The following is a 23,514-nucleotide window of genomic DNA, read 5'->3' as shown; positions in this document are numbered from 1 at the left end:
ATGGGTATTTCTGTCTGTCATTTCGCCGTACATTTTTTTTTCCTTTTACGGAAAGTTTTTTTGTAGGGAATAAAAGATGAAAAAAAACCCACTAAACTGAACGGTTTAAAACACGAAAAAAATGAAAACAATTGTTTTGAAACAGTTTATCTTCAATTTCGACTCTATAAAATTAACAATTCAACCGAAAAAAATTAAGAGAAAAACTAGCTAATTCGAATATTTCCCTCAAAAATTAAAAAAGAAATAGCCAATTTGCTCAATTTACCTTTAATAAATAAATCTATATATATATAAGAAATGGGTATTTCTGTCTGTCATTTCGCCGTACATTTATTTTTCCTTTTACGGAAAGTTTTTTGTAGGGAATAAAAGATGAAAAAAAACAAACACTAAACTGAACGGTTTAAAACACTAAAAAAATGAAAAAAAATTTTTTGAAACGGTTTATCTTCAATTTCGACTCTTTAAAATTCACAATTCAACCGAAAAAAATGAAGAGAAAAACTAGCTAATTCGAATATTTCCCCCAAAAATTCAAAAACAAATAGCCAATTTGCTCAATTTACATTTAATAAATAAATCTATACATATAAGAAATGGGTATTTCTGTCTGTCATTTCGCCGTACATTTTTTTTTCCTTTTACGGAAAGTTTTTTGTAGGGAATAAAAGATGAAAAAAAACAAACACTAAACTGAACGGTTTAAAACACGAAAAAAAAAAAAAAAATTGAAACACAGTTTATCTTCAATTTTGACTCTTTAAAATTCACAATTCAACTGAAAAAAATGAAGAGAAAAACTAGCTAATTCGAATATTTCCCCAAAAAATTAAAAAAGAAATAGCCAATTTGCTCAATTTACCTTTAATAAATAAATCTATATATATATAAGAAATGGGTATTTCTGTCTGTCATTCAGCCGTACATTTTTTTTTCCTTTTACGGAAAGTTTTTTTGTAGGGAATAAAAGATGAAAAAAAAAACACTAAACTGAACGGTTTAAAACACGAAAAAAATGAAAACAATTTTTTGAAACATAGTTTATCTTCAATTCCGACTCTTTAAAATTCACAATTCAACCGAAAAAAATGAAGAGAAAAACTAGCTAATTCGAATATTTCCCCCCAAAATTAAAAAAGAAATAGCCAATTTGCTCAATTTGCCTTTAATAAATAAATCTATATATATAAGAAATGGGTATTTCTGTCTGTCATTTCGCCGTACATTTATTTTTCCTTTTACGGAAAGTTTTTTGTAGGGAATAAAAGATGAAAAAAAACAAACACTAAACTAAACGGTTTAAAACACGAAAAAAATGAAAAATTTTTTTTTGAAACAGTTTATCTTCAATTTCGACTCTTTAAAATTCACAATTCAACCGAAAAAAATGAAGAGAAAAACTAGCTAATTCGAATATTTCCCCAAAAAATTAAAAAAGAAATAGCCAATTTGCTCAATTTACCTTTAATAAATAAATCTATATATATAAGAAATGGGTATTTCTGTCTGTCATTCAGCCGTACATTTTTTTTTCCTTTTACGGAAAGTTTTTTGTAGGGAATAAAAGATGAAAAAAAAAAACACTAAACTGAACGGTTTAAAACACGAAAAAAATTTAAAAAATGTTTTGAAACATAGTTTATCTTCAATCAACTTTAAAATTCACAATTCAACCAAAAAAAATGAAGAGAAAAACTAGCTAATTCGAATATTTCCCCCCAAAATTAAAAAAGAAATAGCCAATTTGCTCAATTTACCTTTAATAAATAAATTTATATAAATATATTTTTAAAAAATGGGTATTTCTGTCTGTCATTACGTCATACTTTTTTTCTTTTTTTTCTTTTACGGAAGGTTTTTTGTAGAGAATAAATGATAAAAAAACAAAACACTTAATTGCACGGTTTAAAAGAGGAGAAAACAGGAATGAAATGAAAATAAAATTTGGAGACATAGTTTATCTTGAAAATTAAACCGAAAAAAAGAAGAGAAAAATTTGCTAATTCGAATCTTTTGAAAAAATACGAAAAATAATTTACGTAACATCATTAGTCATTTTTCCTGATTAAGATTAATTTTAGAATTTTGATGACATGTTTTGAATAGGTTAAAATCCAATCTGCACTTTGTTAGAATATATCAATCAATCAATGTTTATTTATATAGCCCTAAATCACAAGTGTCTCAAAGGGCTGCACAAACCACAATGACATCCTCAGTAGAGCCCACATAAGGGCAAGGAAAAACTCACCCCAGTGGGATAACAAATTGGACCAAGCTATATTTCCAACAAAGACAAATCATTATTTCTTCTAGATTTTCCAGAACCAAAATTTAAAAAAAAATTCAAATGACTTTGAAATAAGATTTAAATTTGATTCTACAGATTTTCTAGATTTGCCAGAATATTTTTTTGATTTTTAATCATAATAAATTTGAAGAAATATTTCCCAAATATTCTCCATTGAAAAAACAGAAGAATATTTACGAGCAGAGAATTACTTGAACATTGATTTAAATTGTCAAGAAAGAAGAGGAAGGAATTTAAAAGGTAAAAAGGTATATGTGTTTAAAAATCCTAAAATCATTTTAAGGTTGTATTTTTCCTCTAAAATTGTCTTTCTGAAAGTTATAAGAAGCAAAGTAAAATTAAAGCTGCAAGCAGCGTTGGTCGGGTCCGCCTTTGGCTGCTGCCCCCGAGACCCACGGCCGGATACGCGGTAGAAAACGCCTTGGTGCCACTGTTTTGAGAATCTAATGCATTGTGAAAGTAATGCAGTTGTTGTATTGAAGTGAACATATCAAACTTCCTGTTGATTTCTGCTAAAGTATGTTAATTATTAAAATGTAGGTCTAAGTGAGACCTACATAGTGTTTTTTGTTTCATGTCTCTTTGACATTCCTACCGGAAGTTACAAGCAGTTTTGTCTGTGTTTTCTTCCTAGGAGCAGTATGTCTGTGTTGTATTCCTAGGGGGCGCTAGAGCACAATTTTGAGTTTTGGGGTTTGGTTTTTTTATTAGCTCGCAATTGTTGGCAGTCCTGATGTGTGTGTCAAGTTTGGTGAGTTTTGAAGCATTGTAAAGGCGTCAAATTACAGATGAAAGAGGTAAAAAGGACATTTTTTAGGAAAATTTGCGCGGGTGTTCTTTGAAGGCACGTAAAATCAAAACCGGAGCAGTAATCAAAACTCTGATTTATACTTTTAATCAGAAGGGTCCAAACACTCTCCTGTGCGAGTTTGAAGCCGAAACGACAAACGCACTCGGAGGAGTTTTCGTTTGAAAAAAGGTGACGGGTTTTCACAAAACTTTTATTTGAAGGGGCAATTGCCAACTTCCTGTTGATTTTTTCTGCAGGCTGTCAATCATTCAAATGTAGGTCTAAGTGAGACCTACATAGAAGTTTTTTTTTTCATGTCTTTGCGGCATTCCTACTGGAAGTTACAAGCAATTTTGTTTGTGTTTTCTTCCTAGGAGCAGTTTTTTCTGTATTTTATTAAAAAATTGCGCTAGAGCGCATTTTTTGATTTCGGGGTTTGTTTTTTTCATTAGATCGCAATTTTTGCCAGTCCAGATGTGTGTGCCAAGTTTGGTGAGTTTTGAAGCATTTTAAAAGGGGTGAAATTACAGCGCAAAGAGGCAAAAATTGCATTTTTTGCGAAAACTTTATTTTGAAGGGGTTTTTGCCAACTTCCTGTAGATTTTTGCTGGAAGAAGTGAGTGTATGAAAATTGGGTCTAAGTCAGACCTACATAGGAGTTTTTGTTTCGTGTCGCTATGACATTCCTAACAGAAGTTACATGCAGTTTTGTCTGTAATTTTTTCCTAGGTGCAGTTTTTTCTGTGTTTTATTAAAAAATTGCGCTAGAGCGCATTTTTGGATTTCGGGGTTTGTTTTTTTCATTAGATCGCAATTTTTGCCAGTCCAGATGTGTGTGCCAAGTTTGGTGAGTTTTGAAGCATTTTAAAAGGGTCAAATTACAGCGCAAAGAGGCAAAAATTGTATTTTTTGCGAAAATTTAATTTTGAAGGGGTTTTTGCCAACTTCCTGTAGATTTTTGCTGAAAGAAGTGAGTGTATGAAAATTGGGTCTAAGTCAGACCTACATAGGAGTTTTTGTTTCATGTCGCTATGACATTCCTAACAGAAGTTACATGCAGTTTTGTCTGTAATTTTTTCCTAGGGGGCGCTAGAGCGCAGTTTTCATTTTGAGGGATTGGTTGCTTAATATGTTGGGAAGGTTTGCTATACCGAAATGTGCGTCAAATTTGGTGAGTTTTGAAGTGTTAAGGGGGTCAAATTACAGGGCGTAGGTGCGGAATAATAATAAAACACAGCAGTTTTAGCCTAGGACCCTAAAAATGAATGAAGTCATTTAAACAAGTGAAGATCAAGTCTTTAAAATATTTTCTTGGCTTTTCAAATTCTATTTGAGTTTTGTCTCTCTTAGAATTAAAAATGTTGAGCAAAGCGAGACCAGCTTGCTAGTAAATAAAAAAAAAAAAAAAAAAATAGAGGCAGCTCACTGGTAAGTGCTGCTATTGGAGCTATTTTTAGAACAGGCCAGCGGGCCTTACGGGCTACCTGGTGCCCGCGAGCACCGCGTTGGTGACCCCTGCTCTAAATTGTTCAACCTACACATGAACCAACGTTTTTCTGCAATGTCACTTCTTTTATTGTTTTAAGTCATTCCAACAAATCAATGCAGAGTATTTTGTGTATCTTCTTCCTTCCTTTATTTTAGTATGGCAGGCAGCAACATAGTCACCCACCAGTACCTCAAAGTATATAAAAAAAGAAAAGTACTTGATTGAATGCACCTTCCACCTCTCGGGGAAACAGGTGTCACTTCAATACAATATTAAAAGCTTGTGTTGCCATGGCGACGGCTCAAGCACATTTACTTTGTATTCACTCTCAACACGCACAGTTTTTTTTTCTCCCACTGAAAGACCTTTTAATTTTAATCTGATATGTCAATCACGTTAAAACACATTTTTGTGTGTGTGTGTTAAAATCCAAGAGGAATTTCAGAAGCTCTTATCAGATGAAGGTTAGCATTCTGCATGGGAGCTTAATCGTCATTCTGCATACTTCCTGCCCCGTGCATACAAGGAATGTCAGTTTTCCTGTAACCTTGAACTCGCTGCACTCAGACCGCAGACTAGATCTGGAAAACGTCACTAATATTCATGTGAGACATCAGTTACACAAGCGAACTCCTTCTTATGTTCCAGTGTGTACAAACCCCGTTTCCATATGAGTTGGGAACATTGTGTTTGATGTAAATATAAACGGAATACAATGATTTGCAAATCCTTTTCAACCCATATTCAGTTGAATGCACTACAAAGACAAGATTTTTGATGTTCAAACTCATAACCTTTATTTTTTTTGGCAAATAATAATCAACTTAGAATTTCATGGCTGCAACACGTGCCAAAGTAGTTGGGAAAGGGCATGTTCACCACTGTGTTACATCACCTTTTCTTTTAACAACACTCAATAAACGTTTGGGAACTGAGGAAACTAATTGTTGAAGCCTTGAAAGTGGAATTATTTTCCATTCTTGTTTTATGTAGAGCTTCAGTCGTTCAACAGTCTGTCGTATTTTACGCTTCATAATGCGCCACACATTTTCGATGATAGACAGGTCTGGACTGCAGGCGGGCCACGCCGTTGTAACACGTGCTGAATGTGGCTTGGCATTGTCTTGCTGAAATAAGCAGGGGCGTCCATGATAACGTTGCTTGGATGACAACATATGTTGCTCCAAAACCTGTATGTACCTTTCAGCATTAATGGTGCCTTCACAGATGTGTAAGTTACCCATGCCTTGGGCACTAATACACCCCCATACCATCACAGATGCTGGCTTTTGAACTTTGCGTCTGTAACAATCCGGATGGTTCTTTTCCTCTTTATTCCAGGGGACACAACATCCACAGTTTCCAAAAACAATTTAAAATGTGGACTCGTCAGACCACAGAACACTTTTCCACTTTGCATCAGTCCATCTTAGATGAGCTCAGGCCCAGCGAAGCCAGCAGCGTTTCTGGGTGTTGTTGATAAATGGCTTTGGCTTTGCATAGTATAGTTTTAACTTGCACTTACAAATGGAGTGATGAACCGTAATTACTGACAGTGGTTTTCTGAAGTCTTCCTGAGCCCATGTGGTGATATCCTCTACAAATTAATGTCGCTTTTTGATGCAGTACCGCCTGAGGGATCGAAGGTCACGAGCATTGCCGCTTACATGCAGGGATTTCTCCAGATTCTCTGAACCTTTTGATGATATTACGAACCGTAGATGGGGAAATCCCTAAATTCCTTGCAATAGCTCATTGAGAAATGTTCTTAAACTGTTCAACAATTTGCTCACGCTTTTGCTCACAAAGTGGTGACCCTCGCCCCATCCTTGTTTGTGAAAGACCGAGCATTTCATGGAAGCTGATTTTATACCCAATCATGGCACCCACCTGTTCCCAATTAGCCAGTTCACCTGTGGGATGTTCCAAATAAGTGTTTGATGAGCATTCTTCAACTTTCTCAGTCTTTTTTTGCCACATGTGCCAGCTTTTTTGAAACATCTTGCAGGCATCAAATACCTAATGAGGTAATATTTGCAAAAAATAACGTGTACCAGTTGTAACGTTAAATATCTTGTCTTTGCAGTCTATTCAATTGAATGAATATAGGTTGTAAAGGATATGCAAATCATTGTATTTTGTTTTTATTTACCAGTTACACTGTTATGATCCGCCGCCCGGATCATATCTTGTTTTGGTTTTTGAGTCCTTTTGTGTTTCCTGTTTGTTTTTGGACTCTTCCGATCCCTGGTTTGGCTCTTTCTTGTTTTATCTTGTTCCCATGGTTTCTCATTTGTTCCACCTGCTCTTGTTTGTTATGTGCACCTGTGTTATGATTATTGCTCTAGTATTTAAGCCTGCCTTTGACCTCATTTCTGTTTTGATCCGTTGTTTGCTCTATATAGCACTCACGATTTTCCAAGGAGACTACCAAATTTCAGTGCCCCTCACGAAAATCACAGGGGGCAACCATTCTCCCAAATTTCTCCCGATTCCCACCCGGACAACAATATTGGGGGCGTGCCTTAAAGGCACTGCCTCAAGCGTCCTCTAAAACCTTTCGTCACGTCCGCTTTTCCTACGTAGAAACAGCATGCCGGCCTAGTCACATGATATATGTGGCTTTTACACACACACACGCTAATGCAATACAAGCTTGGTCAACAGCCATACAGGTCACACTGAGGGTGGCCGTATAAACAACTTTAAGACTGTTACAAATATGCACCACACTGTGAACCAACACTAAACGAGAATGATGAGCCAATTTCGGCAGTACATCAGCACTGTAACACAACATAAACACAACAGAACAAATACACAGAACCCCCTTGCAGCACTACCTCTTCCTGGACGCTACAATATAAAAATGTATTATTAGCCTGTGGGAAAGGTTTATTTTGATATTTACCCGAGAAGGCTGCAAATAGAAAAGAGGCATCCAGTTTCTATTTAAATTTGATTTGATATGCCATTGCTATTTTTAAATTATTAGTATTATTTGAAACTCGATTTTGCATGTCACTATAAAGTTATATAAGTCTTGCATGTTCAATATTCAATGCAAAACTTGTTTGGGTCCCTATTAAAAGGTTAATTTGTTCAACCTTTTTTATTTTTTTGTATTTTTTCCTTTGTCATAGGTTGATTGGCAACACTAAAATTGGCCCTAGTGTGTGAATGTGAGTGTGAATGTTGTCTGTCTATCTGTGTTGGCCCTGCGATGAGGTGGCGACTTGTCCAGGGTGTACCCCGCCTTCCGCCTGTTTGTAGCTGAGATAGGCGCCAGCGCTCCCCGCGACCCCGAACGGGAATAAGCGGCAGAAAATGGATGGATGGATGGATGAAAAAGGGAGGTTTTTTTGGGTTGGTGCACTAATTGTAAGCGTACCTTGTGTTTTTTATTTTGTTTTGATAAAAAAAAAATGTTGCTTTTTTTTATTTTCATTTTTATTAGAAATTAATAAAACATTCTTCTGCGGCCCGGTACTAATCGATCTGCGGCCCGGTGGTTGGGGACTACTGATGTAGACCACAATGTTTTAAATGTAGGAAAAAAAACACAATATTACCCATTTAGGTAAATGTAGCATGTTAGTTACTACTAGCCACCTTCACCTGTAATTAAAAAGCTTTGGATTTATTTGAGGTGTGCGTGTTTACTTTAACAGCCATTACCTCTTTTAGGGGGAGGACCTTTGCTTGGACGAGTTTGGTGTGAAACCCTGACCTCAAGTCCGCTAAAGCAGCGATGACAAGCCTCCATCAGGTCAGTGACCTCACAAATGTTCTTCTGGTTGAATAAACACAAATTCCTGCACACACTCCCCAAAATCCATATGTTCGTCATGCTCACTTCCTGTATGTGCAGTGAGCATGTTGCTGACCAAATACTTTTGCCTATCTTACGTGTGATATTTTTTTTTTTGTTGCTGCCGTACAAGATATGAGTGGTACTAACATACATGTTTGAAGATGCCAGGGGCTATATCTCACAAACAGCAGCTGCACAACAGCTGACGCGTTTTCATAGTAACGGCTGACCCTGTGTGCACACACACACACACACACACACACACACACACACACACACACACACACACACACACACAGCTTCAGGCAGGGGTGTGTTGTGCTCATTCACACAGAGCCCCAACACACCTGCCACTACACAACACAGCTGTCAAGTGCATCACCCTTTACTGTATACATAACCTTAGAGTGCACAAAGACACACACACACACACACACACACACACACACACACACACACACACACACACACACACACATGAGGGCTGGCTGATTGCACAGTGACACCTGAGCACACATTCATACCCACAACAGGATTTGACTCGCACCAAGCCCAGGCAAGGCGGCCCAACCCAAACACACACACACACACACACACATATACACACACACACACATGCATGCTGGGAGGTTTGACTCCTGCCCTCCAGCTAATTACTGTGGGAAGAGAAAATGCGGTACTAAACATGCAATGCAACAAAAACCCGCATGTGTCTCCCTTCTCTGTAATAAGGAGAATTGTAAATGTGTTCATTGATGTCTGCTTTTTTTAGGTAGTAAAAATAAATAAGCCATTTATTTATTCAGTTACTACTTTGGCTGGAAAACTTTAAAGGGTTTTTCTGCCAAAGTTAGATGAATAAAATGTACCGAATTCTTGTGTCCTGATCCGCTATTTGGATCATGGCATATTTTAGTTGTGTTCTGTTATTTTGTCTTCCTTAGTTCCTGGTGGCACTTCCTGTTTTGTTTCCGTTGTCATAGTAACACATTTGTGTCACTTTAGATTAGATTAGATTAGATAGTACTTTATTTATTCCGTCAGGAGAGTTCCTTCAGGAAAATTTAAATTTTCAGTACAATCCCATTCAAGTTTAGACAAACATTACAGGGAGACAGAACAGGATCGCTGACGGGTCTGCCGGCTTCCAGCGCCCCTTACAAAAAAGAGGAGATACAGGTAAACAAGGGGGGGAATGGGAGAAAAAAATAGAAGATTAAAATAAAATAAAATAAAAATCGGTGTTAGCCTGGGCCCTGGAGAGGGGGTGCAGACTGAGGCCAAGGGAAAAAAACAACAACTCATAGCCATAGTACACATCCCTCTTCCATGTGTGTAAGAGGGAAACATCAAACATCAAAGAACACAGAGGACATTAAAGGCATTAAAGCACTTGCCGACAATATAAAAATGTATTATTACCTTGAGGGAAAAGTTTATTTTGATATTTACCTGAGAAGGCTACAAATAGAAAAGAGGCATTAAATGTGTATTTACATTTTATTTGATATGCCATTGATATTTTTTAATTATTATTAAAGTTATATAAGCCTTGCTTGTTCAATGTTCAATGCAAAACTTGTTCGGGTCCCTATTAAAAGGTTAATTTGTTCAACTTTGGCCCGCGGCTTTGTTCTGTTTTAAATTTTGGCCCACTCTGTATTTGACTTTGACACCCCTGCTGTAGGACGATGATATTGTTGTATTAGTTTAGTGAGCTACTGTGTGGAGTGAAGCATGTTTTGCTATTCCTCGTCCCGCAGAGATGATACTTGTAAGAAACATAGATCATTTGTCGCCAAGGAAACCAGGGTTAGTGATTAAGAAGTAGCTAAAACACTGCAGAGAGACGTTAGCCACCCGGTATGTTTTACAGCAGCGATTTAGTGTTTATAGCTCCACTTTTATCAATAAGTATAAAGCCAAAATCCACCTTTTTTTTCTCCACAGTTTCAACTTGCAATTGCTGTGTGACAGTGTGCGTGCTGACTGACAGGAGTCGAGGGTTGAATGCCAGCATCGTCACTACAGCGCAAATCATGGCGATGGAAGAAAAAAAGTCCCAATATTTTTGAAAAGCAGTATTGTGACGCTTAGCTTGGCATCGTGGTGCGGGTTCGTTCTCTCAATCGACGCAGTCGGACTCGGACACGGCGTGAAGGTAAGAAATGAAGATTTATTATCACCGACAAAACAGACTAGGAACAAAAACACTTGCACAAGGCACTAAAGTCAAAACAAACCGAACTAGCATGGGAGCTAGAAGGAACTAACAACGCCAGCATGTGAGCTAGGGAAATAAACAGAGGAATAGCGTGGAAGCTAACGAGCACAAAAAGTCTTTTACCACAATGAGAAGTCAGCGACGTCACCTGTTGCATCGAACAGAAACTAGAATGCGAGAAAGAATGAACAAAGAAGGCTGGCTTGAATACAGGAACGTAATCACAAGGCGGGTGTGCGTAAAAAACAAGATGCAGGTGACACTAATACGTGACTATGGCAACGGAAACAAAGAGGAAGTGCCACCAGGAACTAAGGAAGACAAATACTAAACAGGATGTGATACAAAGACGGAACAAAAACAGAATATGACACGATCCAAGTAGCAGATCATGACAAGTATGGTACTGTTTTCAATTCATTAGTACCGCTGTTATTGGTTAGTATCGGTATACCATACAACCCGTACGCTTGGGATGGTTTCCTGCTGGCTCCGCTATGAACGGGACTCTCGCTGCTGTGTTGTATCCATTGTGGATTGAACTTTCACAGTATCATGTTAGACCCGCTCGACATCCATTGCTTTCCTCCTCTCCAAGGTTCTCATAGTCATCATTGTCACCGACGTCCCACTGGGTGTGAGTTTTCCTTGCCCTTATGTGGGCCTACCGAGGATGTCGTGGTGGTCTGTGCAGCCCTTTGAGACACTAGTGATTTAGGGCTATATAAGTAAACATTGATTGAGTGATTGATTGATTGATTGATACTACCAACATATTATTATAATCACTTACAGCACAATGTCTGCTCTTATTACGATGCCGACTGATGGGATGTTTATATCTTCCCGTTTGGAGAATTCAGCATAATCTTCACGAAGGATCGAAATTGAACGTCAGAGTTGACCAACTTTTCGGTTTCTGGCCACAAATTTCTCCTCTCCAGGTGAGAGGCATTATTTTTAATCTAGAAATAACTTTGACTAGATCACTGGCTCAGTAAGTCAATATATCAGCATAAGCTAATTAGATACAGTATCTGTGGTCAAAATAGTTTGTCTACCTTTTAATACTTATAATAGCAATACTATTTGCCAATTTATTTATTTAATGGCCTTAAGTATTGTTGCCGCTTTTTGTATGTTTTTTTTTCTAGTGTTTTTATCACTATCACTGTTAACCACCTCGTACTTGCCATATTTTACGACTTAGAATGCAGTAAAAAAAATGAAAAACATCTGTTCTTGTCTTATGTAGTGATTGTGAATGATAGGAACACTTCCAAAATAGTGCAGTTCCCCTTTAAATTGTGTAATTTCTTTTGTTTGGGTTTAATGATAATCTTTCTGTCATATTTTTTTAAGATTTGGGACACAACTGTATCTGCAACTTTTTGTTGTTTATCCTAACTGTGTATTTTTTAGTTCATATAATAATTATATTTTTTGGGTAATATGTTGTACACGATGTATCTGTAACTTATAATTGTTATCAACCTTAATTGTGTATTATGTAATTTTTAGATTTGGTCTACTTTATCCTGCTCAGTGGCCTTGTGGTTTGAGTGTCTGCCCTGCGATCAGTAGGTAGTGAGTCCAAACCCCGACTAAGTCATACCAAAGACTATAAAAATGGGACCCATTACCTCCCTGCTTGGCACTCACCATCAAGGGTTGGAATTAGAGATGTCCGATAATGGCTTTTTTGCCGATATTCCGATATTATCCAACTCTTAATTACCGATACCGATATATACAGTCGTGGAATTAACACATTAGTATGCCTAATTTTGTTGTTATGTGTTAAACAATGTAACAAGGGTTTTTCAAAATAAATCAACTCAAGTTATGGAACAAAATGCCAACATGGCACAGCCATATTTATTATTGAAGTCACAAAGTGCATTATTTTTTTTTAACATGCCTCAAAACAGCAGCTTGGAATTTAGAACGTGCTCTTCCGGAAAGAGCATGAGAAGGTTGAGGTGGGTGGGTTGGGGGGGCGGAGTTGTTTGGGGGTAGCGGGTGGTGTATAGTGTAGCACAGGGGTGCCCACACTTTTTCTGCAGGCGAGCTACTTTTCAATTGACCAACTCGAGGGGATCTACCTCATTTATATTTATTTATTTATGAAAGAGACATTTTTGTAAACAAGTTAAATGTGTTTAATGATAATACAAGCATGTGTAACACATATAGATGTCTTTCTTTCACAAAGACAAGAATATAAGTTGGTGTATTACCTGATTCTGATGACTTGCATTGATTGGAATCAGACAGTAATGATGATGACGCCCACATTTTCAAATGGAGGAGAAAAAAAGTGGTCCTTTCTGTACAATACCACATGAAAGTGGTTGGTTTTTGGCATCTAATTCATCCAGCTTCCATACACTTTACAAGAAAAACATTGGCGGCAAATTCCGTAGCTTGCTTGATTGACATTCACGGCACCCGAGGGTCTTGTGAGATGACGCTGGCTGCTGCCAGTTCATTATTATGAAAAAATGACAGAGAGGAAGGCGAGAAACACTTTTTATTTCAACAGACTCTCGCGCCGTCCCTTCCGTCAAAACTCTAAAGGCCGACTGCACATTTCCTATCTTCACAATAAAAGCCCTGCTTCATGCTGCCTGCGCTAACAAAATAAGAGTCTCGGAAAGCTGGCGTGCACAAGAGATGTGCACGCCAGCTTTCTGAGGGATCGCTTGTGCACGCCAGTTTTCCGAGACTCTGTATTTAGTTAGCCCAGGCAGCATGAAGCAAGGCTTTTATTGTGAAGATAGGAAATGTGCAGTCGGCCTTTAGAGTTTTGACGGAAGGTACGGCGCGAGAGTCTGTTGAAATAAAAAGTGTTTCTCGCCTTCCTCTCGGTCATATTTTCATAATAATGATCTTGCAGCAGCCAGCGTCATCTCACAAGACCCTCGGGTACCGTGAATGTCATTTAAGTGACGTCTTGGTGAAGATTGATGATCACTCATTTTTAGGTCTATTTTTTTTAAAAGCCTGGCTGGAGATCGACTGACACACCCCCCGTGGTCGACTGGTAGCTCGCAATCGACGTAATGGGCACCCCTGGTGTAGCGTCTCGGCTGAGTTAGTGCTGCAAGGAATTTGGGTATTTGTTCTGTTGTGTTTATGTTGTGTTACGGTACGGATGTTCTCCCAAAATGTCAATCAATCAATCAATGTTCATTTATATAGCCCTAAATCACTAGTGTCTCAAAGGGCTGCACAAACCACAACACAATAATCTATATTCCCTGACATCCTCGGTAGGCCCACATAAGGGCAAGGAAAACTCACACCCAGTGGGACGTCGGTGACAATGACTATGAGAACCTTGGAGAGGACCCCATATGTGGGCAACCCCCCCCCCCCTCTAGGGGACCGAAAGCAATGGATGTCGAGCGTGTCTAACATGATACTGTGAAAAGTTCAGTCCATAGTGGATCCAACATAGCCGCGTGTGGCTGTGTTTGATGTGTTTGTCATTCTTGTTTGGTTTGGGTTCACGGTGTGGTCCATATTTGTAACAGTGTTAAAGTTGTTTATACGGCCACCCTCAGTGTGACCCGTATGGCTGTTGGCCAAGTCACAAATTTTACTTTTTTTTTTAAAACCGATACTAATAATTTCCAATATTACATGTAGATTCCTAATGTAGCCTTAGCTTGACGCTCCTCTACTTTCTCCTTCACTCCGCTTCTTGCGGCAACGACAAAACAAAATCCGGGCGTTCCTCTTCCTTTTGTATGGTTTACTTCTGAACTTAATAATTCAAAACGTAAAACAATCACGATGTAGGAACAAATGAATGATAAAATAAAGAGAGTTTGTTGCAGTACGAGTTAGAAAAAGTATGAATGAGGTCAAAAAACTGTGTGGCTCGATTCCACCGCACCTGACTGCCATTACCCATGACACTTTGCGTCCCAAAACCCCCTGACCACACAGATCCTGCCGCCATGTATACAATTAAAACAGTTACGTCATCAAATTATTTAGAAAAATTCAATAATTACAAATAAAGTGCGCTTTATATAATTACTCTAAGCATTCAATATATAAATGTTCTTATTATGCAAATAAAGTAAATAGTCCCCTTTTGGCTGAGTAAACAAAGCACCTTCCATAAAATTTGAATGAACTTAAACAGTATTTAGGCTCCCACATTACATTTAAAAGCATTTATCGGCCGATAATTATCGGACCTCTCTAGTTGGAATTGGGGGTTAAATCACCAAAATGATTTCCGAGCGCGACCGCTGCTGCTGCTCACTGCTCCCCTCACTACCCAGGGGGTGGAACAAGGGGATGGGTCAAATGCAGAGAGTAATTTCAGCACACTTTAACTTTTAACTTTAACTCTTGTATCTGCAACTTTTAGTGGTTGTTTACCTTGTGTATTTTTAGTTCATATTTAATAATACTTCTTCTGTTTGTCTCGATTATATTAAAGTAATAATCATTTTTAGACTCTGGACACTGCTGTACAATGGCCGTTTCCAAAAATAAATCACGGTCGTGTTTTATTGTAGTGGCCGTCGTTTTAGCATAATCGTACTGAAGGATATAATAGTATAGAATAGAATAGAATAGAATGGACTTTATTGTTATTATATTTGCATATAACAAGATTAAAGTCGGGCTTCACGGTGGCAGAGGGGTTGGTGCGTCTGCCTCACAATACGAAGTTCCTGCAGTCCTGGGTTCAAATCCAGGCTCGGGATCTTTCTGTGTGGAGTTTGCATGTTCTCCCCGTGACTGCGTGGGTTCCCTCCGGGTACTCCGGCTTCCTCCCACTTCCAAAGACATGCACCTGGGGATAGGTTGATTGGCAACACTAAATTGGCCCTAGTGTGTGAATGTTGTCTGTCTATCTGTGTTGGCCCTGCGATGAGGTGGCGACTTGTCCAGGGTGTACCCTGCCTTCCACCCAATTGTAGCTGAGATAGGCGCCAGAAAGGGAATAAGCGGTAGAAAATGGATGGATGGATGGAAGATTAAAGTCTCCAATTTAAGGTGCGGTAGTGGGAACAAATATGGGATGAAATAAATAACACAATAAAGGAAAAACTAACAATTGAAATAAACAGACTACTATCCAATAAAAATTATAAGCAATCCTGTACAATATACAAAACACTATAGAAATACAAAATACTGTACGATATACAGAACGAGACAAGAGTACCGAAGTAATAAATAACAATCAGTGTCAGACATATTGCACTCGAAGGGTATTAGGGCAGGATATTGTATAGGGTTGAATTATTATTATTATTATAAGTTAGAGTTCAACATGGTGACATCTTTGGGAAAGAAGCTGTCTCTGAGCCTGTTTTTCCTGGCTCTGATGCACCTGTAGTCGAACAGGTGGAAGCCAGGGTGTGTGCTGTCCTTGGTAATGTTTTTTTGCTCTGTTGAGGCAACGGGAGTTGTGTAAATCCTTCAGGGAGGGCAGCCGATGATTTGTTTTGTGCAGACTGTATGACCCTCTGAATCGCCTGTTTGTCTGCTTCAGTGCGGCTGGCGTACCGCACTGTTACGCAGTACGTCAGCAGGCTCTCGACAGCCGAGCGGTAGAACGTCACCAACAGCTGCCTCTCCGGTCTGCACCCTCAGGAGGCGGAGTCTCCGCTGGGCCTTCCGGATGACCGCAGTTGTATTTTGGGTCCAGGACAAGGTCAGCAGATATGAGGGTGCCGAGGAACTTGAAGGAGTTGACTCTCTCCACCTCCTCGCCGTTGTTGTAGTGTTTTTCCTGAAGTCAAAGATGAGTTCCTTGGTTTTTGTGGTGTTCAGTGCCACGTTATTCACTGAACACCACGCTGACAGTAAGGCCTCCCTATGAATATCTACTGTATGTTTTATTAATACCACACACAGGAGGAACGGCACACAGGAGGAATGCTAATAGGCTGACTCACACACGTACACAATAAGTGTCAGATTGATGTCACACTGTAACTAAATCAGCTCCGCCTACTCCTCTACATCTTATATATATTCAAGGCCAGAGGGGGAGGGGGGGGGCATGTTCCGATCAGAAAATCTTCATATCCACTTTACTAGAATTTGAATAGGGGGCTGGAGTGAAGCGGATTAAAGGGTGAAAAAGAACATTTTAGAAGGCATAAATAAGTGATGGGCGTCTCCTGCTCTCATCGCTCCTTTTCTCCTCCCCTTATGCCGTCCTCCACCCCGCCCCCATCACTGTATGCTGGGGCCTTGATGAAAGGCGTGTGAGTGACAGATAAGTAGATGAGTGCACGATGGCGGCTCTCATTAAAAAAAAGTCTACGCCGAGATCCGCCGTCGCTCTGCCCCTCCTCTTCCAGCGATGAGTCTGCTGGCAAATGATACCCCGGGAGAGACAGTGGAGGGTTGGGTTTGTGGGGTCTGTACGTCTCATCAGTTATTCCCACTCGCCGACGTAACTTGACAAGCGGCTCCAATAATGAGACAAAGAGGGATGGTATTGCCAGAAAGCAGAACGTTGACATGGCAGTCAAAGAGAAGGAGGCTACAATCTGAGTTTTATGTTTTTACGCGTTTCTGGGCAGGGCTAAACCTGTGTTTTTCAGCCTTTTTTGAGCCCAAAAAATACAGAGGCACACCACCAGCAGAAAAGGTTCAAATATCACAAACCCTGTTTCCATATGAGTTGGGAAGTTGTGTTCGATGTAAATATAAACTGCACGTAAGCGATAATACGGACCTTTGATCCCTCAGGCGGTACTGCATCAGAAACCGACATCGGCGTGTAAAGGATATCACCACATGGGCTCAGAAACACTTGATAAAACCACTGTCAGTAACTACAGTTGGTCGCTACATCTGTAAGTGCAAGTTAAAACTCTACTATGCAAAGCGAAAGCCCTTTATCAACACAAAGGAACGCCGCCGTGTTTAAACCTGTTTTTTTCAACCTTTTTTGATCGAGCCGAGGCACATTTTTTTTCACCCCAAAAAATAACAGAGGCACACCACCAGCAGAAAAGGTTCAAATATTACAAACCCTGTTTCCATATGAGTTGGGAAATTGTGTTAGATGTAAATACAAACTGCACGTAAGCGATATTACGGACCTTTGATCCCTCGGGCGGTACTGCATCAAAAACCGACATCGGTGTGTAAAGGATATCACCACATGGGCTCAGAAACACTTCATAAAACCACTGTCAGTAACTACAGTTGGTCGCTGCATCTGTAAGTGCGAGTTAAAACTCTACTATGCAAAGCGAAAGCCATCTATCAACACAAATGAACGCCGCCGTGTTTAAACCTGTTTTTTTCAACCTTTTTTGAGCCGAGGCACATTTTTTTCACCCCAAAAAAAAAAGAGGCACACCACCAGCAGAAAAGGTTCAAACATTACAAACCCTGTTTCCATATGAGTTGGGAAATTGTGTTCGATGTAAATATAAACTGCACGTAAGCGATATTACGGACCTTTGATCCCTCAGGCGGTACTGCATCAAAAACCGACATCGGTGTGTAAAGGATATCACCACATGGGCTCAGAAACACTTCATAAAACCACTGTCAGTAACTACAGTTGGTCGCTGCATCTTTAAGTGCAAGTTAAAACTCTACTATGCAAAGCGAAAGCCCTTTATCAACACAAAGGAACGCCGCCGTGTTTAAACCTGTTTTTTTCAACCTTTTTTGAGCCGAGGCACATTTTTTTCCACACAAAAAATACAGAGGCACACCACCAGAAGGAAAGGTTCAAATATCACAAACCCTGTTTCCATACGAGTTGGGAAATTGTGTTAGATGTAAATATAAACTGCACGTAAGCGATATTACGGACCTTTTGATCCCTCAGGCAGTACTGCATCAAAAACCGACATCAGTGTGTAAAGGATATCACCACGTGGGCTCAGAAACACTTCATAAAACCACTGTCAGTAACTACAGTTGGTCGCTACATCTGTAAGTGCAAGTTAAAACTCTACTATGCAAAGCGAAAGCCATTTATCAACACAAAGGAACGCCGCCGTGTTTAAACCTGTTTTTTTTCAACCTTTTTTGAGCCGAGGCACATTTTTTTTCACCCCAAAAAATACAGAGGCACACCACCAGCAGAAAAGGTTCAAACATTACAAACCCTGTTTCCATATGAGTTGGGAAGTTGTGTTCGATGTCAATATAAACTACACGTAAGCGATATTACGGACCTTTGATCCCTCAGGCGGTACTGCATCAAAAACCGACATCAGTGTGTAAAGGATATCACCACATGGGCTCAGAAATCCTTCATAAAATCACTGTCAGTAACTACAGTTGGTCGCTACATCTCTAAGTGCAAGTTAAAACTCTACTATGCAAAGCGAAAGCCATTTATCAACACAAAGGAACGCCGCCGTGTTTAAACCTGTTTTTTTCAACCTTTTTTGAGCCGAGGCACATTTTTTTCCACCCCAAAAAATACAGAGGCACACCACCAGAAGGAAAGGTTCAAATATCACAAACCCTGTTTCCATACGAGTTGGGAAATTGTGTTAGATGTAATTATAAACTGCACGTAAGCGATATTACGGACCTCTGATCCCTCAGGCGGTACTGCATAAAAAACCCGACATCGGTGTGTAAAGGATATCACCACATAGACTCAGAAACACTTCATAAAACCACTGTCAGTAACTACAGTTGGTCGCTACATCTGTAAGTGCGAGTTAAAACTCTACTATGCAAAGCAAAAGCCATTTATCAACACAAAGGAACGCCGCCGTGTTTAAACCTGTTTTTTTCAACCTTTTTTGAGCCGAGGCACATTTTTTTTCACCCCAAAAAATAACAGAGGCACACCACCAGCAGAAAAGGTTCAAATATTAGAAACCCAGTTTCCATATGAGTTGGGAAATTGTGTTAGATGTAAATATAAACTGCACGGAAGCGATATTACGGACCTTTGATCCCTCAGGCGGTACTGCATCAAACACCGACATCGGTGTGTGAAGGATATCACCACATGGGCTCAGAAACACTTCATAAAACCACTGTCAGTAACTACAGTTGGTCGCTACACCTGTAAGTGCAAGTTAAAACTCTACTATGCAAAGCGAAAGCCCTTTATCAACACAAAGGAACGCCGCCGTGTTTAAACCTGTTTTTTTCAACCTTTTTTGAGCCGAGGCACATTTTTTTCCACCCAAAAAATACAGAGGCACACCACCAGCAGAAAAGGTTCAAATATCACAAACCCTGTTTCCATATGAGTTGGGAAATTGTGTTATATGTAAATACAAACTGCACGTAAGCGATATTACGGACCTTTGATCCCTCAGGGGGTACTGCATCAGAAACCGACATCGGTGTGTAAAGGATATCACCACATGGGCTCAGAAATCCTTCATAAAACCACTGTCAGTAACTACAGTTGGTCGCTACATCCGTAAGTGCGAGTTAAAACTCTACTATGCAAAGCCAAAGCCATTTATCAACACAAAGGAACGCCGCCAGCTTGGCTGGGTCCGAGCTCATCTAAGATGGACTGATGCAATGATTTGCAAATTATTTTCAACCCATATTCAGTTGAATATGCTACAAAAACAACATGATGTTCAAACTGATAAACATTTTTTTGTTTTTTGTTGAAAATAATCATTAATTTTAGAATTTGATGCCTGTCAAGTCAACGTACAGAGCAGCACAAACACCACTGAGTTGCAGAGCACACTCCAGACCTGAAGGGGCAGCAGTGAGAGCTGAGGGCTGAACATCTCCACCTGCTTCCACCAGATTGGCTTGATTGTAGGGGTGGGCAATATCGCAAATTTGGGTATCGATACCGATTCAATCCGATATCGGCCAGTATCGCCGATACTGATATCTGATGGGGGGGGGGGGGGGACTGCGGGGTATCGATACTTTTGAAAAACAAATTAAAACACTTTAAAAATTCATCTTCAACCCAAAATAAAATAAAATAAACACAATTAACATGACGCTTGGTTCACTCGGACACACACACACACACACACACACACACGCACACACACACACACACACACACACACAAGTGCGTTTCCAGTGCGACTTAATGTCTTGGTTGTAAACTGTAAAGTATTTTATTGCACTAAAATAACGATAAGAATGAACAGAACATTCAAAAACTGTCGTACAAATAAGATGAGAAAATTAGTCGTACACATTTATAAAACGTTATATTAACATAAATGCAAAAATAAATCTTAAATAAATCCTAAAGAAATGCAAAAACTAAAATGAATACACTACGTCAATAATACTTAAATATACTGACAAAAATACCTTAAAAATAAATTAAATTAAGAGCCCGAAACCCAAAATAAAAAAGTGCACTGTTATCAAAACAGTCAAATGGAAATATATAATTAAATATATAAATATATATATTAAATATATAAATATATATATAACCGGCATAGCTCGGTTGATAGAGCGGCCGTGCCAGCAACTTGAGGGCTCCAGGTTCAATTCCCGCTTCTGCCATCCTAGTCACTGCCCTTGTGTCCTTGGGCAAGACACTTTACCCACCTGCTCCCAGTGCCACCCACACTGGTTTAAATGTAACTTAGATATTGGGTTTCACTATGTAAAGCACTTTGAGTCACTAGAGAAAAGCGCTATATAAATATAATTCACTTCACTTCACATTTTATTGCACTAAAATAACGATAAGAATGAACAGAACATTCAAAAATTGTCATACAAATAAGATGAGAAGACTAATCGTACACATTTATAAAACGTTATATTAACATAAATGTAAAAATAAATCTTAAGTAAATTATGTTAGGAATGGCGTAGAGACATGAAACAAAAACCTCCTATGTAGGTCTGACTTTAACCTAGATTTCATTCACTGACCTCCTTCAGGAAAAATCTACAGGAAGTTGGCAAAAACCCCTTCACAACAAAAGTTTCCTAAAAAAAAAAGTAATTTTCGTCTTTTTGAGCAGTAATTTGACCCCCTTAAAATGTTTCAAAACTCACCAAACTTGACACTGACATCAGGACTGGTGAAAATTGCGACCTAATAAAAAAAATAAAAAAAACACAAACTCAAAATTGCGCTCTAGCGCCCCCTAAGAATAAAACACAGACAAAACTGCTCCTAGGAAGAAAACACAGACAAAACTGGTTGTAACTTCCGGTAGGAATGTTGTAGAGACATGAAACAAAAACCTCTATGTGGGTCTCATGTAGACCTACATTTCATTCATTTACATCCTTCAGCAAAAATCAACAGGAATTGTAACAGGAAGTTGGCAATTACCCCTTCAAAACAAAAGTTTTGTAAAAACCGTCACCTTTTTTCAAACAGTATCTCCTCTGAGCGCGTTTGTCGTGTCGGCTTCAAACTCGCACAGGAAACAGATTGAACCCTTCTGATTAAAAGTTGCGCAAAGAGTTTTTCTAACTGCTCCGGTTTTGATTTTACAAGCCTTCAAAAAACTTCTGCGCTGATGCCGCTGCGCTGCTGCCGTCTCAAGATGGCCGCTTAAAAGCTGGAAGCACCAGCGTGACCACACGATGCAGAGAAGGTAGGCACTGTGCGGGTAAAGATATGTTAACTGGGTGAAAGAAGGAGGCACCAGTTTGACACCAGGATACAGAGAAGGTAGGTAATGTGCAGGTAAAGATATGTTGACCGGGTGAAAGAAAGAAGCACCAGTGTGACCCCAGGATGCAGGGGAGGTAGGTAAAGTGCAGGTAAAGATATGTTGAATGGGTAAAGGCAGGAAACACCAGCAAAAGTCGGTCCTGTCCGTCGCTGCTTGCAGCTTTAATTTATATTATGTTTATAAACTCAGGAAATATGTCCTTGGACACATGAGGACTTTTAATATGATCCTGTGACGACTTGGTATCGGATTGATGCCCAAATTTGTGGTATCATCCCAAACTAATTTAAAGTATCAAAAAACAGAAGAATAAGTGATTATTTCATTTTAACAGAAGTGTAGATAGAACATGTAAAAAGAGAAAGTAAGCTGATATTAACAGTAAATGAACAAACAGATTAATAATATTTTTTTTACAGTTTGTTCCTCATAATGTTGACAAAATAATAGAATGATAAATGACACAATATGTGACTGCATACGTCAGCAGCGAAATTAGGAGCATTTGTTTGTTTGCTCAAGTTGTCTTGTACGTTCTCTATTTTATTTATGGAAAAACTCGCAATAAGAAACATATGTTTAATGTGACCCTAAGATCTTTGGTTAAAACAAAGCCAATAATGCAATTTTTTGTGGTCCCCTTTATTTAGAAAAGTACCGAAAAGCATCCAAATAATTTTGGTACCGGTACTAAAATATTTGTATCTGGACAAAGCTCGTCTCTTCAGTTTGAAAGAGGTGCAGTCCAGGTTCCGAAGGGAATGGCCCCTGCTCTGCTTCACAAAGTCTCTGCACATGTTGGAACACATGTGCCGGCAGCACTCGTGCGGCCTCAGGCAATGATGTCAACACCACCATGCTGCATTTTGATACTGACTTCTGTTTGCACCTGTTATAGCAATAATGGCTGTCTTAAGTCATTTTCAGTGAATTGTAGATCTATACTGCAACCTATACACTGACTACTCTTAAAGGGGAACTGCACTTTTTGGAATTTTGCTTACAAGCCTACTGAAATGAGATTTTCTTATTCAAACGGGGATAGCAGGTCCATTCTATGTGTCATACTTGATCATTTCGCGATATTGCCATATTTTTGCTGAAAGGATTTAGTAGAGAACATCGACGATAAAGTTCGCAACTTTTGGTCGCGAATAAAAAAAGCCTTGCCTGTTCCGGAAGTAGCAGACGATGTGCGGGTGACATCACGGGTTGTGGGGCTCCTCACATCTGAACATTGTTTACAATCATAGCCACCAGCA

The 23,514-nt window shown here is 39.1% G+C and overlaps 1 long non-coding RNA gene across 1 annotated transcript in view; it reads left to right on the top strand.

Moving 5' to 3' along the window:
* Positions 1–8,274: 8,274 nt before the first annotated feature.
* LOC133558954 (uncharacterized) overlaps positions 8,275–23,514 on the top strand; it is a 91,628-nt gene continuing 76,388 nt past the window's right edge. Inside the window, exons 1-2 of the long non-coding RNA XR_009808066.1 lie at positions 8,275–8,362; positions 10,358–10,568. This is a non-coding gene — a long non-coding RNA (uncharacterized LOC133558954). The remainder of the gene's footprint in view (positions 8,363–10,357; positions 10,569–23,514) is intronic.

Source organism: Nerophis ophidion, linkage group LG09 (assembly GCF_033978795.1).
Source record: "Nerophis ophidion isolate RoL-2023_Sa linkage group LG09, RoL_Noph_v1.0, whole genome shotgun sequence".
In the NCBI taxonomy this organism is placed as follows: domain Eukaryota; kingdom Metazoa; phylum Chordata; class Actinopteri; order Syngnathiformes; family Syngnathidae; genus Nerophis; species Nerophis ophidion.
Note: the sequence above shows the minus strand (reverse complement) of the source record. Positions and strands in the feature narration are given on the sequence as shown.